A 15,520-nucleotide genomic window follows, 5' to 3' on the forward strand; every position below is an offset into this window, starting at 1 on the left:
TACCCAGGTGGAGGCATCTTCCATTGTGCCATTACCCGTCACTCTTAAGTTGAAGGCGTGCCAATTTCTTCTTCCAGCTGAACACACAGGATTGTCAGGGGAACCCAGGTATCTCCAAAAACCAAATATTAATTCTGAGAGACAGTGCAGTACAAATACAAAGAGAAAAGAAACATTTTTCTCTTTCACAACTGAATTGTTACTTCCCATTATCAATGGAAATAAATGAGAAATAAGACCATGACTCTCCAAGGAAAACTTAATTGCAACTTCCTCCATTCCCACGTAGCACCTTCTATAGCACTTTTCACATGGTATTATAGTTAACTACACTATGAGATATTTGCGGACTCAGAGCATATCTTGTTTATATTGATATAATCCCCCAAGTACCAAGTAGCACATAGTACTACCTAACAAATGTCTGTTACATGAATCAGTGAATGAATGAGGAATTAATGAATGAATAATGAATCTCTTGAGTCATTGTGCTACTGGAAGAATAAAAGGTAACTTAAAGAATAAAACCTTCTCCTCTCTCCCTTTAAGAGAAGCTGAAAGAATCTCAGAGCTTCTGTAGGGCCTTTGTGAAGAAAAAAGTTTGGCCATTTAAAAAAATTTTTTTTTGAAAACAAGGGAAGAAGGAAAATACTATTTGTTCTGCTTAATCTAAAAACTGTGAAGTATTAATTTGGTTATGGATTAGAAAAATGTTTATTTTATTATAGGATTGAATTTACTATCTATCAGAATTAGGATGTGCTTTGGGGGGTGGTGTGTGTGTGTGTGTGTGTGTGTGTGTGTGTTAAGTATTCCTCCATGCACAACTGGGTAAAGAAACTGCCATTCCATGAACTTACAGTGCTCTCATGGAAGATTCATATCTATTCTGGCCGTTACCAAGCTACTTAGGGAGTGTCGCACAGATCATTGACTCCCCACCTCCCACCCACCCACCCAGAATGTTACTTTGAAATGAATGACTCAGATTTGGGAAAATGTACTTTCGTGAAGAGAAGAATGGATTGTGGGAGGAGATCAACCTCTGCAGTTAAGAGGCATGATTTCCCAAAAGGATGGTGAAGATTCGCAGGACAGAAATTAGAAAAATGAAGCATGGGGTGTAAGAAACCAGATTAGAAACATGAATGTGCCCAAGAGGGGTCCTCTATGAGTGTGTTAGTTTCTTGGGTGCTCTCTCTCTGGACCTCAGAAAAGATCATATTTGGTGCATACTTGGTGACACCCTTGACTTACACTGAGCTGCATAATCAAGTGTGAGAAAGTTATTCTGCATACTGTAGTGGTAGTGGCAGTAAAGAATGGGCCTACATTTAGTTAACCTTGCCCACCTTGGTGCCCACGGACAGAAGTGTATGGCCTTTCCCCAGGCCTGGGACAGAGCCAGAGGAGAGCAAGGATGCTACGGGGGGCCGGGGCTAGCCACTCCTACACAGAGCGAGGCAAGATTTCAAATCAAAGAAAGCAGCTCTCCTTCCCCAAAAGGCAGATATTTTTTACTCTAAACTGCTCCTTGTTTGAATCTCATTTGGGTTAAATTGTCAAAAGATTTAGAGATTTCAGAATTCTGAAAAGGACTATAACTGTAGCTTACTTTGTTCTTAATATTTTCATTTCCAAAGAGTTTGCCTATAAGAGTCCAGAGAGCCTAGAGATATTAAGTAATTTATGTTTGTCATTGTTATCTAAGTAGTCCCAGAGATCCATGAGATCATTGGTGGGAAGCAAGGTGTCATAATAATGCTCTGCATTTAAAGAACATAGGACTCTAAGGACCTAAAACTGTTTCTTGGTGGATTTGTATTAAATATCATTTATTTCAGAAGCTTAACATCACAGTAATTAGTTCACTATTAGAAAAGATTATGAAATGCTTTCTAAAAATTATATTGCTTTCCATATAAACTGATTATTACCTGTTCTCAATGGAATGTATCATCTCCAGTCTGGACACTAATTCAAAGTAAAATAGCCATTTGGCTATCAATACGCACTCATTTTACATGGATGTGTGTATCTACATTCCATATTTATGTTTATGTTTAATATGCGACTACTCATTTTTCTGTTAAATCTCCTAGAAAGTCTCGACCATTTTTCCGTCGTTTGTAAAGGCTGCATATTCCTAGTTAAAGGGCACCTATCCAGCAGATCCAGCAGACACTCAATAATTACACACTGATGATGACCATGCTAATAGTAATTTAGGATATAAGATGAGTTAAATTCAGATTTTCTTCTCATCCAGCAGAGATGGATTTTTTCCCCCAAGGCAGAATTCCAGTGGCAATGACGAAATCTCAAGGCTTCCACCACAGAATTTGCCCCTCATTTGTCTACACTTCTCTTCCTTTTGTAAGCCTTCTCCCAGGGCTTCTTAAAATAAGCTGTACCTACGGCCACGCCTGCAGCTCCTCCTCGGCTATTTGGAAGTGGCTTAGCTAACTGCAGACTGGAGCACCTCCGCACCCACCACCATCAACATCAATCACCACAGTCAACTCCCAAGACTATCATTTGCAAAGGTGACACGTGGCCCCAGCTCCTTGGAAAGTTCTCTGGCTCCTAAAACGGTTAGTTAGATGGACAGATCAGTGCAGCACCATCACTCTCCTAAATTATGTAATTTTCAGCTGGACTAATTATAGAAATAAGTTTGGTCCTAGATAAGGCATAATGCTGACCTGGTCTCTTTGGTACCAGGTCTCAACTGAAACTGTACCATGTAAATTCCACATTGACTCATGGCATTTTCTCCAGGTACCAGGAAAGCGACACTGTGGAGAGAGGTTTAATCATGTTGGATGGGCCATGATACTATTGCTTCCTACTTATCAGATTATTTCCCATTTCCACCCTCAGAATACATTTGAAGTCTTAAAAAGTTTTTGGCTGACGAATTGTAGGCATATAAATATCCCTTGAATGAAAGAATCATCTTAGTTTTATACTTTCTAGGACAAAATTTTTTTCATTCATTATTTTATGTGTAGGCTTTCTGAATCGTGTACCATTTTGTTCTAATAAGTAGTACAATTAAAGGACTTTCTGTAATCAAATATTTTTGAAAAGCCTAAAGTAAGCTAACCTTAGAGAAGCTTATTTACTGAATCTTCTGAGAGAACTAGGTTGTTTAAGGTTATAACTATCAAAATAAGATATTTTGCAAATGCCCAGAGCATGATTTATTTTATTCCCTAAAAATCAGTGTTAATTTTCATTGACCTTCATAATTCCCTATGCCCTGGCTAAGCTAATTAAAACCAGATGAGTTGGGTTTTCCCACTCTCAGTTTTCAAACTAAGAGTTTTCAAATACTACTAAAAATCATTCTAAAGTTAAAGGCCTGATAAGTCAAACTTTAAAATTAAAGCTTAGAATTCCATCTATGGTCTAGGTTTATTAGAAAATATAATAAATATACTTCTAGGAGTTATCTAATTGTGGGGCTTTTTCCCCAGATTTCTAATTTGTTCTATATTTTCTACACAGCAGTAATCATATTTATTCAATGATTTATTGTTTTCTAGTATGGTCTTTACAAGGCACTGGTTCTTGGTATTTTATGAGAAATGAAGATGGATAATATGAGGAAAACTTATCAAAGACTCGGAGATGGCCAGGAGGTACTCCTGGATGTCCTTTCAGGGGAGCCCTGGGTATTAGCAGGAAGACCTTCTAGGGGTTATCTGATTGTATAGAGGTGTGACCTTTGACTCTCTTTGGTTGACTAGTGTTTTGCAACTCCAGGAAGACAGAAGTGAAGATCTAGAAAACTGATAACAATGTAAATAATTTCTGTTCCTGCCAGTGCAAATTAGTTTTGTCCTGTGAAGAGCGTAAATCAAATTCTTATTTGAAACAGTTTTAACATCTTACTGGTTCTCTCATTAATGACTTGAATAATTTTTGGTACATGTTCATTTTTCATTGGTATAAGAGTCATGATTTCACTATTTTGAAAATTATACCTTAACAGCGAAATATGTCCCTGCCCTTTAGACGCTTATAATGTGAAGTGAGGAAATATACATATGTACCGTATCTATAATACATGTCAGAATTTGGGAAATTCCCTATAAGAATTGTGGGTTCACTAGAGAGATTATTTTACTTGGAGCACAGAGATTTCAAGCAAGGATTCAAGCCAGTATATTCTGATGACAAAGATAGAAATAAAGGAACACATTCCAGGTAGGGATATTATAAACAAATACATGGAGATAGAGAAAATAAATTGAATGTCAAAGAAACAGCAATCAGGTCCGTTTAATCAGAGTATGCGTGTACATAGAGGAGTAGTAAAATGAAAGCCAAAAAAAAGAGAAGACGAGGCAGGAGAAAAAGAGAAATTGTTTCTTTCGGACATCCCTCCACAATTTATACTATTTCATAGTTTTTAAGGTAACATGTTCACATAATGACTTTTAAGATTAAGATATAAATACATTAGAGGGAGAAATGTGAAAATAGCAGCAGCCTGAACACTTAAAAGTCAAAAGTTCTGCTATTTTTATATACAGCACATCTCCTTCCTGTGCATTTCACCCCCTCCCTGCCATCAGCGTAACCTCTCTTTCCTGGCCCAGACTCCCCCTCTCAAATGTTAGGAGTCTGGCCACTTCAAGGTAAAAGTAATACCATGATGGAATTATGAGTGTTGACACAGACAGATTCCTGTTCAACTCCTTTGACTCTGCCACTTACTAACTCCGGTGTTGAGAGCTTCAGTATCTTCTGTAAAATAGTTGCCTCTGATGGGGTGCCTGGGTGGTTCAGTTGTTAAGCGTCTGCCTTTGGCTCGGGTCATGATTCCAGGGTCCTGGAATCAGGCTCCCTGCTCAGCAGGAAGCCCTGCTTCTCCCTCTCCCACTCCCTGCTTGTGTCCCATCTCTCACTCTCTCTCTCTCTCTCTGTCAGATAAATAAAATCTTTTAAAAAAAAAATAGTTGCGTCTGAGTCTTAAGGTCCTTACTTCTGGCCTTAGAGTGGCAAGTCTAGGGGATAGGGAGGCTGAGGAAGGAGAAGATGGGTAAGAGATTTGGCATTATTTTTTTTCTAGCTCAGCTTTCTCAGACAAAAATGAAAAAGTCCTGGTAACTTGCTATTAAATTGGCCCCCAGACATAGTGAGGAGTTTCTATTACCCCACACAGAAAATTCCAAGCCAAGTTCAAGAAGCCCTGCCTATGCTCAAGGTTCCAGGGATAAAATCCAAATGACACAGACTTAGGGAAAGGGGTGGCATTTCACACTTAATTCTAGTTATCTTATAAAGAAATAAAGAGTTGACCAAATGTCCATTCACAGGTGAATGGATAAACAAAATATGGCATGTACATATAATAGAATATTATTCAGTCTTAAAAAGGGAAGAAATTCTGACACAGGCTGCAACACGGATGAACCTTGAAGACATTATGCTAAGTGAAATAAGCCAGCCACAAAAGGACAAATAGTGTGTGATTCCCCTCACATGAGGTAACTAGAGAAGTCAAATTCGTAGAGACAAAAGAAGAATGGTGATTTCAGGAGCTGGAGGTTGGGAGAAATAGGGAGCAGTATTTAATAGGTACAGAATTTCAGCTGGGAAAAGATGAAAAAAATCTGGAGATGGTTGGTGGTAATCTTTGCAAACAATGTGAAATGTACTTAACTACACATTTTAAAAATTATTAAAATGGTAAATTTTATGTTATGTATATTTTACCACAGTAAATAGAAAGCAATATAGAATTGAGCTGCCCAGCTCTTCAGGATGTCCTCAAATGAACGCTTCCTAAATTAGGAGATTGTCCCGCACTGACCCTCTTTCTATTTCTTATGCTCCTATCACTTTCTCTCCCCCAGAGTCTCCACTTTCTTCATCATGTTGCTCTTCCCCCTTCCCCACTTCCTGGGCACTGCAATTTGCCCAGCAGCTAGCTATTCATGAGCTTTCTTTAGCACCTGGGAAATTTTGTTTTCTTCCAGCGTAAGTTGTGAATCATAGTCATTTCCTTCCTGCCCTTGGTTTTCACTGCTGGGTAGGGAAGAAGAGGAAGCTTCAAGCCTCAGGATGGGGGAGGAAAGGAAGATAATCCTCCAGTGTGAGTTGAAGTTTGAGTCTTGGTTTGTTTTTCTTTGGTTGTCCTCAAGAACATGAAACAAGTTAGATAGCCTCCCTGCAGCTACCTAAGAGATTCTTATCTCTCCTACTAGCATAACTTCAAGTCCTTGTGTTGAAAGAAGAGCTTCTTCTCTCCTTGGTTGCATTTCAAAACTCTCTTCCATTGATTCAGTGTGGGAGGCTTCCATGACCAACTGCATCCTCCCATTAACCAGAATACAACCACCCACCCGACCCATGTCAAGGAGTGGGGGAATCGTTGGTGGAGTCTTACCACACTGACCTAACAATGAGAACAAAAGATAATACAGGGGAAGCCTCCACCTGTTCTTGACATGGAAACTCAATAAATGATGCACATTTTATAGGATGACTGGGTGGCTCTGTCAGTTGAGCGTCTGTCTTCGGCTCAGGTCATGATCCCAGGGTCCTGGGATCGAGTCCAACATTGAGCTCCTTGCTCAGTGGGAAGCCTGCTTCTCCCTCTGCTTGCTGCTCTCCCTGTTCAGTCTCTCCTTCTCTCTCGCTCTCTCTCTCTGACAAATAAAATCTTTTAAAAAATAGAAAAATAAAGATCAGAACCATATGTAAGTATTATGGAAGAACTTTAAACATTACCCAAATCTTTTTAGGATAAGTAGTGTAGGATTTTTGTTTTTGTTTTTTTTTAAAGATTTTATTTATTTATTTAACACAGATAGAGACAGCCAGCGAGAGAGGGAACACAAGCAGGGGGAGTGGGAGAGGAAGAAGCAGGCTCATAGCAGAGGAGCCTGATGTGGGGCTCGATCCCATAACGCTGGGATCACGCCCTGAGCCGAAGGCAGATGCTTAACTGTTGTGCCACCCAGGCGCCGCACTGTAGGATTTTTGAACAAGGGAATGACATGTTCATAGCTCTCCTTCAGGAAGGTAAATTAGCACCAGTGAGGAAGATAAATTGAAAAAGAATACAACTAGATGCTGAAAAATTAATTAAAAGGTAAGGGGTTTTTCATGGTAACACTTCCGACACTAACTCTAGAGTGTTTTCCAAACATGAAGCAGTCAATTCTCTGATTCTCTAACACCAACGGGGTGTTCAGCAATTCAATTCGATACTGAAACTTAACAGAAGTTTAGTACAGACTCCACAGGTTAAGGTCTTAGTCCCCAAGACTGTCCCCTATTTCAGATGCTAATCACAAATCCTGTGCCTCCCCCATACTTGTAACGGACAGGCTACAAAACCATGGTTCCCATTACCCCACTTCAGGTTTGATAATTTACTAGAACAGCATGCAGAACTCAGAAACATACTTTACTTATATTTACTGGTATATTATTAAGGGCATTTTTTAAAGGATACAAATGAATAGCCAGATAAAGAGGCACATAGGGCAAGGTCTGGAAGGGCCCTGCTCCCAGGAGTGTCTGTCACCCTAGAAATGCAGTGTGCCACCCTCCTGGCATGTGGATGTGTTTACCAACTTAGAAGCTCTCTGAACTCCATCATGTAGGGTTTCTATGGAGGATTTATTACATAGGCACAATTGAGTAAATCATTGGCCATTAGTGATTAACTTAATCTCCAGGCCTTCTCTCCTCACCAGAGATTGGGAAGGTGAGGATGAAAGGTCCAAGATTCTAGTTAAGACTCAGTGTTCCCAATGACCAGACCACATCCTGAAGCAACTAAGGTCCCACCAATAGTCACCTTGTTAGAACAAAAGAAGCCCCTTATCACCCTATCACTCAGAAATTCCAAGAGTTTAAGAAGAATGCCAAGAATGGGGGACAAAGACCAAATATCTTTCCATGATATCACAGGAGAGTATTGCAGAAACTGCTAGGGGGAAAAAAAAAAAAAGAACGTTGGTTGTTGGTGTTGGAAAAATACCAGAACTGATGGTCAGAAGTTAAGGACTTGTGCTAGAAAAGTAGATGCAGCAATGGAAAGGAGAAAAGCAATATGTGAGAAACACTGTCAAGGTAGAATTAATAGAATGTAGATGGTCTATTAAATATGGGGAAGTGAGGGAAAGGAGGACTCAAAGATGATCCTTAAGAATGAGTCTACATTGCTGGGAAGATATTGATACTGCCTACTGAGAAGTAGAAGTAGAGTGGATTTGGTAAGGAAGATGTTCAATTTTATATATGCTGAGTTTGAAATATCAGTAAAAGATTCTAGTGCAACAGCCTAAGTAGGGACATAAAAATATAAGGATACGGTTAGATAACAATTTTACACTGTATTGAAAGAACTGCTCCTTTGAGATTGGATCAACCCACATGAAACTTTGAGACATGTCGACATTTTATCCTCTCCATCTGATAGCTGCTCTATTTTCAACTTTTGAAAGAAGCTCAGCCATTTGGAAATAATTTTCACTACCAAGAAAGTAAGTTGAGAAATAGAAGAAATAAGAAGAAAATATAAATTATAAATGAATCCTTGAAAGACTTAGCTTTAGACTTTCCAGAAAATGTCTCACTGACCTAAGGGCTAGGCTTTTGTAAGTGTGCTATGCTAATTATAGTCATATTTCTGAAGATGGGTTCATATTTTCCTTTGCCCCTTCATGTGGCTTTACGAGGTTTTCTGTTCTTTATGATTTTCTGTACTCTGAAATGCACCCCTTCAAAGTTTGAAAAGAACACATAGTTTGGCTATGTTCTTTAATATACTTAACTTTTTTCTCAAGTTGCCAACCATTCTTTTTAAAGATTATTTATTTATTTATTTATTTATTTATTTGACAGAGAGAGACAGCCAGCAAGAGAGGGAACACAGCAGGGGGAGTGGGAGAGGAAGAAGCAGGCTCCCAGCAGAGGAGCCTGATGCGGGGCTCGATCCTAGGACCCTGGGATCACACCCTGAGCCGAAGGCAGACGCTTAATGACTGAGCCACCCAGGCACCCCAAGTTGCCAATCATTTCTAATAGAAATGGAAAGTTGGCAACAGAAAGTTGGCAAGATGTAGTAGGAAGGGGGAGAGAGAAGAGGAGAGGTTTTGAGGCAGATGAGGTTATCAGGTAACTTCTGCAGGATCTCAGACACACTATTTGGCAATGAGTTCTGGTTCTAGTAATCAGCATTATCGTTTTCAACTTTGCTGAAATTTCCTTTTTTTTATTTATTTTTTATTTTTTATTTTTAAAGATTTTATTTATTTATTTGACAGAGATAGAGACAGCCAGCGAGAGAGGGAACACAAGCAGGGGGAGTGGGAGAGGAAGAAGCAGGCTCATAGCAGAGGAGCCTGATGTGGGGCTCGATCCCACAACGACGGGATCACGCCCTGAGCCGAAGGCAGACACTTACCTGCTGTGCCACCCAGGTGCCCCTGCTGAAATTTCCTAATGCTGTTTAAGAGCCTTGACACTTGTGGAATGAAAGGTAATTCTCTCTCAAAGTGTCAGAAATTCTTCCATCCATTCTATCTTGTTATAAAAACAAGAATCAGTAGAGCATTCATGTCTGAGATCAAATGGCTGGCTGACTTGCTCATTTCATAGTTGCCTGATTTGGAGTAGCATCTAAAAATAATCTAAATAATTTGCCTCTGTAGAATGGCTATTTTTACTGCACATATATAACAATTGCTGGGTACTTATTATAGGCCCTGCAGCTTATGTGCATAATTTTATTTAAGCCTCACAACAATCCTATGAGGATGGAATATGGTCATACACACCTCCATCATCAATGTGAATCTGCAAACAAAATCTCTACCTCCACTATGGAGAGTGATAATTGTCATTCTCAAACTTTTTCTATACCCTAATTTAGAAACTCTGGCTGAATATTCTCTCACACTGGAGTCTGAGCCCTCATTTTATTAGTTTTACCATAGTTAAAATCTCAATGTAGTCAAGGTCTAAGTAAATCCACCACACTCTCCCTTCTGTCATTACCTATTCACAAGTTTGTGAATGAACATTTTCCCTCATCAGACCACAAACTGAGTCTTCCACTGACTGGGATTTGAAGACTACTCATCCCATGAGACTCAACAAAGGTCATTTTTCAGCTCATATACAAGATGAAGAAAGCATATGGCACTGCCCCATTAGTGGCTTTTTTCCCTCAACCACAGATGTGTGCCCTTAACCTTTGGATGGCTTTCCAGAAGAACGACCAAAGAAACTACAGCATTAATTCTTCGATGGCTTTGGCTTTTCAAAACCGTTTGTCTCAGATTCTGCCTTTAGGCTCATAAAATATTTAAACATAAATCATTTACTCGTTTCCAGTGGACTTTACACAAATTTAATCATTGGTTTAGGTCATTTCCTTTATATTGACCTGAGGTAACCTGGATGCCGTTGAACCAGCATCAAAACATCACAAAGTTTTGAGCTCTTACTTTTTAAATTATGATTTCTGCAGAACTTGCAATCAGGCCTTTAAAAAATTCCAAAACAATAATGGACTCTGAGTTCAGTTGTGACATCAGGAATTATGTGAGCCAGAATTTTTCAGTGAGAAACACAGTGCGTGTTTCCTGTAAGCAAAAGAAAATAATATTATCTCTCAATTTTATGTATGTCTTTTAAAAGTACAAACTGCTGTGATAAGATTGAGACCAACAGATGATGAAATTCAAGTTGAAACGCTGGATGCTGCCCAGAATGAGCCCATCAATTCAAGAGAGGAAGAGAATTATAGAGGCCACAGGCTTTTATAAGGAACACCTTGTTCTGTAGAAACCTCTCTGATGCACTCAATTTGTTTTAATGAGTTCTGTTTATGGCAAAATGCTAAATGCATATTATATAAATTGAAATTTGATACTACACAAGCCTGTAAGATTTTCAGATAAAATCCCAGATAGGGTGAGAGACAAGGTCGGTCCTTAACATAGTTCAAAGAGATTTCTCATGAGGAGGCTCCAGGATAATTTCCCATGATGCAATGGATTACTTTATTAGTGGTAAGTGGCACAACACAATCTTCTATGGAGGGTTAATGTTTTTCTATTGATATTGATATTTGTTCACTCACTCATTTATTCATTTACTTGTTCCTCTAATAAAAATGTATTACATATCTACTGTGTTCATTTGTTTTTATAAATTTTATGGAACATTTACCATCTGCCACATAATGAACATGAAAATACTTACATATAAGGCTGTGCTTGCCTCTAATTAGCATAGTCTCATTAGGCCAAATCATGAGTATTAGTAAAACAGTTTTTAAAGTGAAAGAAGGCAGAGGTCTTAATTAATTTAAAATAGTGTTAACCACTATTTATTTAGAGTTTGTCATATGCCACTCACTGAGAAAAATACTTTATCTTATTTTTAATATAATTCCCATACAAATCTACATGGTAAGTTTAACTCCAATTCGTATATGATAAAACAGGTTTAAAGAGATTGATTACCATCTCTCATCACTTAGTGACCACCACCAAACACCCTGCATTTTACCACTTTCACCAGTTAAAATATATTTTTTAAAGATTTATTCATTTTTGAGAGATAGAGCAAGCCCAAGCGTGGGGGGGAGGGGCAGAGGGAGAAGGAAAGAGAATCCTAAGCAGACTCCACACTGACCGTGGAGCCTGACAAGGCTTGATCCCAGGACCCTGAGATCATGACCTGAGCCTAAACCAAGAGTTGGAGGCTTAACCGACTGTGCCACCCAGGCACCCTGCCAATTAAAATATTTTTAGCTTCAAATAGAAAAACTGGTAAAAGTGTCTTAAATCATAAGCATATTCAATTAAGTCACAAAGTAAGAAGTCTAGAGGCAAGCAGTTCCAAGGATGGTTAAACTTTCAGGTTAACAATATGAGGGTTCTGTCTGTTTCTCCATTGTTCTCCTAACTTCCACCTCAGGTCCACAAGATGGCCAGCACAGCTTCGAGTCTCACATCTTAACATGACAAAATCCATGAAAGGAAAGGATAGGGAACTTTTTCTGGTTTCTGTCTTTTAATCAGGGAGTACAATATTTCTTATAAACTCTACATCAGACTCTCCCTTAAATTTCATTGGCAAAAACTGGATCACATGCCCACCCCTAAACTAATCACAGCCCAGGAGCATGGGATTATAGTGATTAGCTAAAATCAATTATAATTCATTCACTGAAGCTGGGAATGATTTTGTTTTTTACTTAAATAAAATTGGTTTTTGCTAAGTAAGGGTGAGGGGGACAACCAATAGGATCTTCCTCATATACTAAAGTGCACATAGATTCTATGTGATGAAGACTTTTCTGGCTTGTCACAAGACACATCATCTTCCCTAAGACTAACATACACAGAAATATTGAATTAGCAATTAACCTAAAAATGTAGGACTGGAGAGTAATGAAACAGGACATCTTGGTAGATTTTGTGCTGTGAGTTTTAAACTGTGGATGGGGTCAGCCATTGAAAAGGAAGAAGATATTGCATTATACCATAAAACACAATGAGGAAATTACATTTTTGTTTTAAAATAATTTATCCCATTGAGACAAAGATTTATAAGTCAAATCCTTTTCAACACCTTTCCTTTGAAATTAAGAGTCATCAATTCAGATTTATTTATTTATTTATTTATTTATTTATTTATTTATTTACTTATTTATGCTGCCTGCCACCCACTCCTTCAATTCAGATTTCTTGACAGACATAGTATTTATTTAAAAAATCTTTGCAACACATATTTTAACATTCTTTTTTTTTTTTTAAAGATTTTATTTATTTATTCGACAGAGATAGAGACAGCCAGTGAGAAAGGGAACACAAGCAGGGGGAGTGGGAGAGGAAGAAGCAGGCTCACAGCAGAGGAGCCTGATGTGGGGCTCGATCCCATAACGCCGGGATCACGCCCTGAGCCGAAGGCAGACGCCCAACCGCTGTGCCACCCAGGCGCCCCTATTTTAACATTCTTAAATGTACTGAAATTTAGGCTTCTAAGTTAGGGTGGCAGACTGAAAAAACATGTATTTCAGCCCCTCTTCTGGAATCCAACTAATACTACAGTAGAGGAAATTTTAAAATAAATAACCCCATGAGGAAGGGGGAAAAGAGGAGGGCAATAAAATATTGGAAACTGGAAAGTGAATTCATGAAAGGTGACTGATTAGCAGACTCAAGATAGTGGGTCCCTAAACTACAAGTGGGAGAAGCTGAGAAGCAATTTGATGTGTACTACAGAATGCTCAGAACATCATATAAAGTCATGCAATTATTCATGATTGAAGAAGGGGAGGGGGTGGCAGCACCTAAATAAAGAGGATTAAGTGGAAATAACTTCTAGAGTCTCCAATCTACTCTTCAACCCTAGTAACTGCTCCTATCCTGTGCTACCACAGCAAAGAACTGGAGATTTATTTCTGGGAGACATCAGCACAGTCAGAGTTCTAGGTGCCATGTGAAAATAAGAGATCAAAATGTGATTATATATACTGATTACTAGGTGCTGAGACTGTGCTGTCTAGTCCTGTTCCAGCCCAACTCCCAGGAACATTAAAGCAGTCACAGCCTTGCCCTTCGGAGAGAAGATTAGAAGATTTCTCTGGGGAACCTGACCAGCCCAAGATGACAGATATACAGATTTTTATCTTTGGAGGGTCCTTAACAATTAGTCCCCATATCACCATATACAGAAGTCACTCCTAATCCATGGATTATTCATTCCAAGCCTCCCACTGGCTGCCTGAAACCAAAGATAATACCAATCTCTATATACACTGTTTTTTCCTATATACACCTATCTATGATAAAGTTTAATTTGTAAATTAGGCACAGTAAGAGATTAACAACAGCTAAGAATAAAATGGAATGATTTTAATAATACACTGTAATAAAAGATATGTGAATATGGTCCCTCTTTCTCTCTTTCTTAAAGTATCTTATTGTACTATACTTACCCTTCTTCTTGTGATGTGAGAAGATAAAATGCCTACGTGATGAGTAGAAGTAAGGTCAGTGACATAGGCATTGTGACTTAGCGTTAGGCTATTACTGACCTTCTGACAAGATGTAGGAGAGTCATCTGCTTCTAGACCACAGTTCACTGCAGATAACTGAAACCGCAGAAGATGAAACTATGGATAAAGAGGAACTACTATAATCAATTTTCAATTTCATAAACCTCATGCATACATTCAGAATTCCCATCAACTTTTTTGCTCACTAATCATAAGGAGACAGTTAAGGCTTACAAGACATTTGAGAAAAGCCCTAATTCAACATGGACAACAGAAATACAAGTGCAGATATTGAATCTATGAGCTAAAAACAAATACAAATGATACTTTGGAAATTAAAAATATAATAATTAGAATGAAGGAAGAGGGACTCATGAGAAAATCTCCAGAGAATAGGAGTAAAAACAAACAAAGATTCAAAATAGGAAAGAAAAGATAAAATCAGAAGACCAGTCCAGGAGGTCCAACATCAAAATAATAAAAATTCTGGAAAAAGAAAACAACAGAAATAGAGAGAAGGAACTTACCAATGAAATGATTCAAGAAAATTTCCCCCAAACCATAAGAGAATATTTTCTATACTGAAAAGGCTCACCAGAGGCCCAATGCCACAGGTGAAAATAAAGGGACGCTTAATTTTTTCTCTCATCTCAAAGTTACAGAAGTACCTTATTTAGAAATATAAAGCTGAAGCTTTATTCTCTACAGATTTACTGTGTGACTTCTCTATATTCAGGTAGTTTGTTTCCCATGCTTCTAAATGAGCACACGACTATATGCTGGGAAATGAATTGAATTTGATAAGTAGGAAGACCTAGCTTAGTAGGTTGAATAGTAGCTTCCCTAAAAGATACCCACTTGGAACATCAGAATGGGATCTTACTTGGAATAAGGGTCTTTGTGATATAATTAAAGATCTCAAGATGAAATTGTCCTGGATTTAGGGTGAGTGCCCTTATAAGTTGAGAAAGGAGAAGGAGATTTGACATACAAAAAGACAGAGGGGAGAAGACAGAGGCAGATACCAGAGTGATGCAGCTAAAAGCCAAGGAAAGCGAAAGATTCCAGCCACCACTAGGAGCTAGGAGAAAGGCATGGACTAGATCCTCCCTAAGGGCCTCTAAAAATAATCAATCTTGCCAACACCTTGATTTTGGACTTCTAGCCCCCCAAATTGAGAGAGAATAAATTTCTGGTTTTTTAAGCCACCAAATTTGTGATTTGTTATGGTAACCAACCCTAGGAAACTAATTCACCCTCTCCGAGCTATTCTAAACCTGCTCTGGCTAGAGAGGAAATGAAAATTCCTCAGATGTCATCTGCTTTGCCCTGATTTTGTGATGCAAACAAGAGTTAACATCTCAAAGGTCCATTTACACAATAGAGATGAGATCACTTTTAAACTTCAAGAACAGTCATACACAACTTATTAATTTCCACAGTACACTTGGGTTAAATGGGTGTCATTAACTG

The sequence above is a fragment of the Ursus maritimus genome, unplaced genomic scaffold (genome assembly GCF_017311325.1).
Source record: "Ursus maritimus isolate PB19 unplaced genomic scaffold, ASM1731132v1 scaffold_9, whole genome shotgun sequence".
NCBI lineage: Eukaryota > Metazoa > Chordata > Mammalia > Carnivora > Ursidae > Ursus > Ursus maritimus.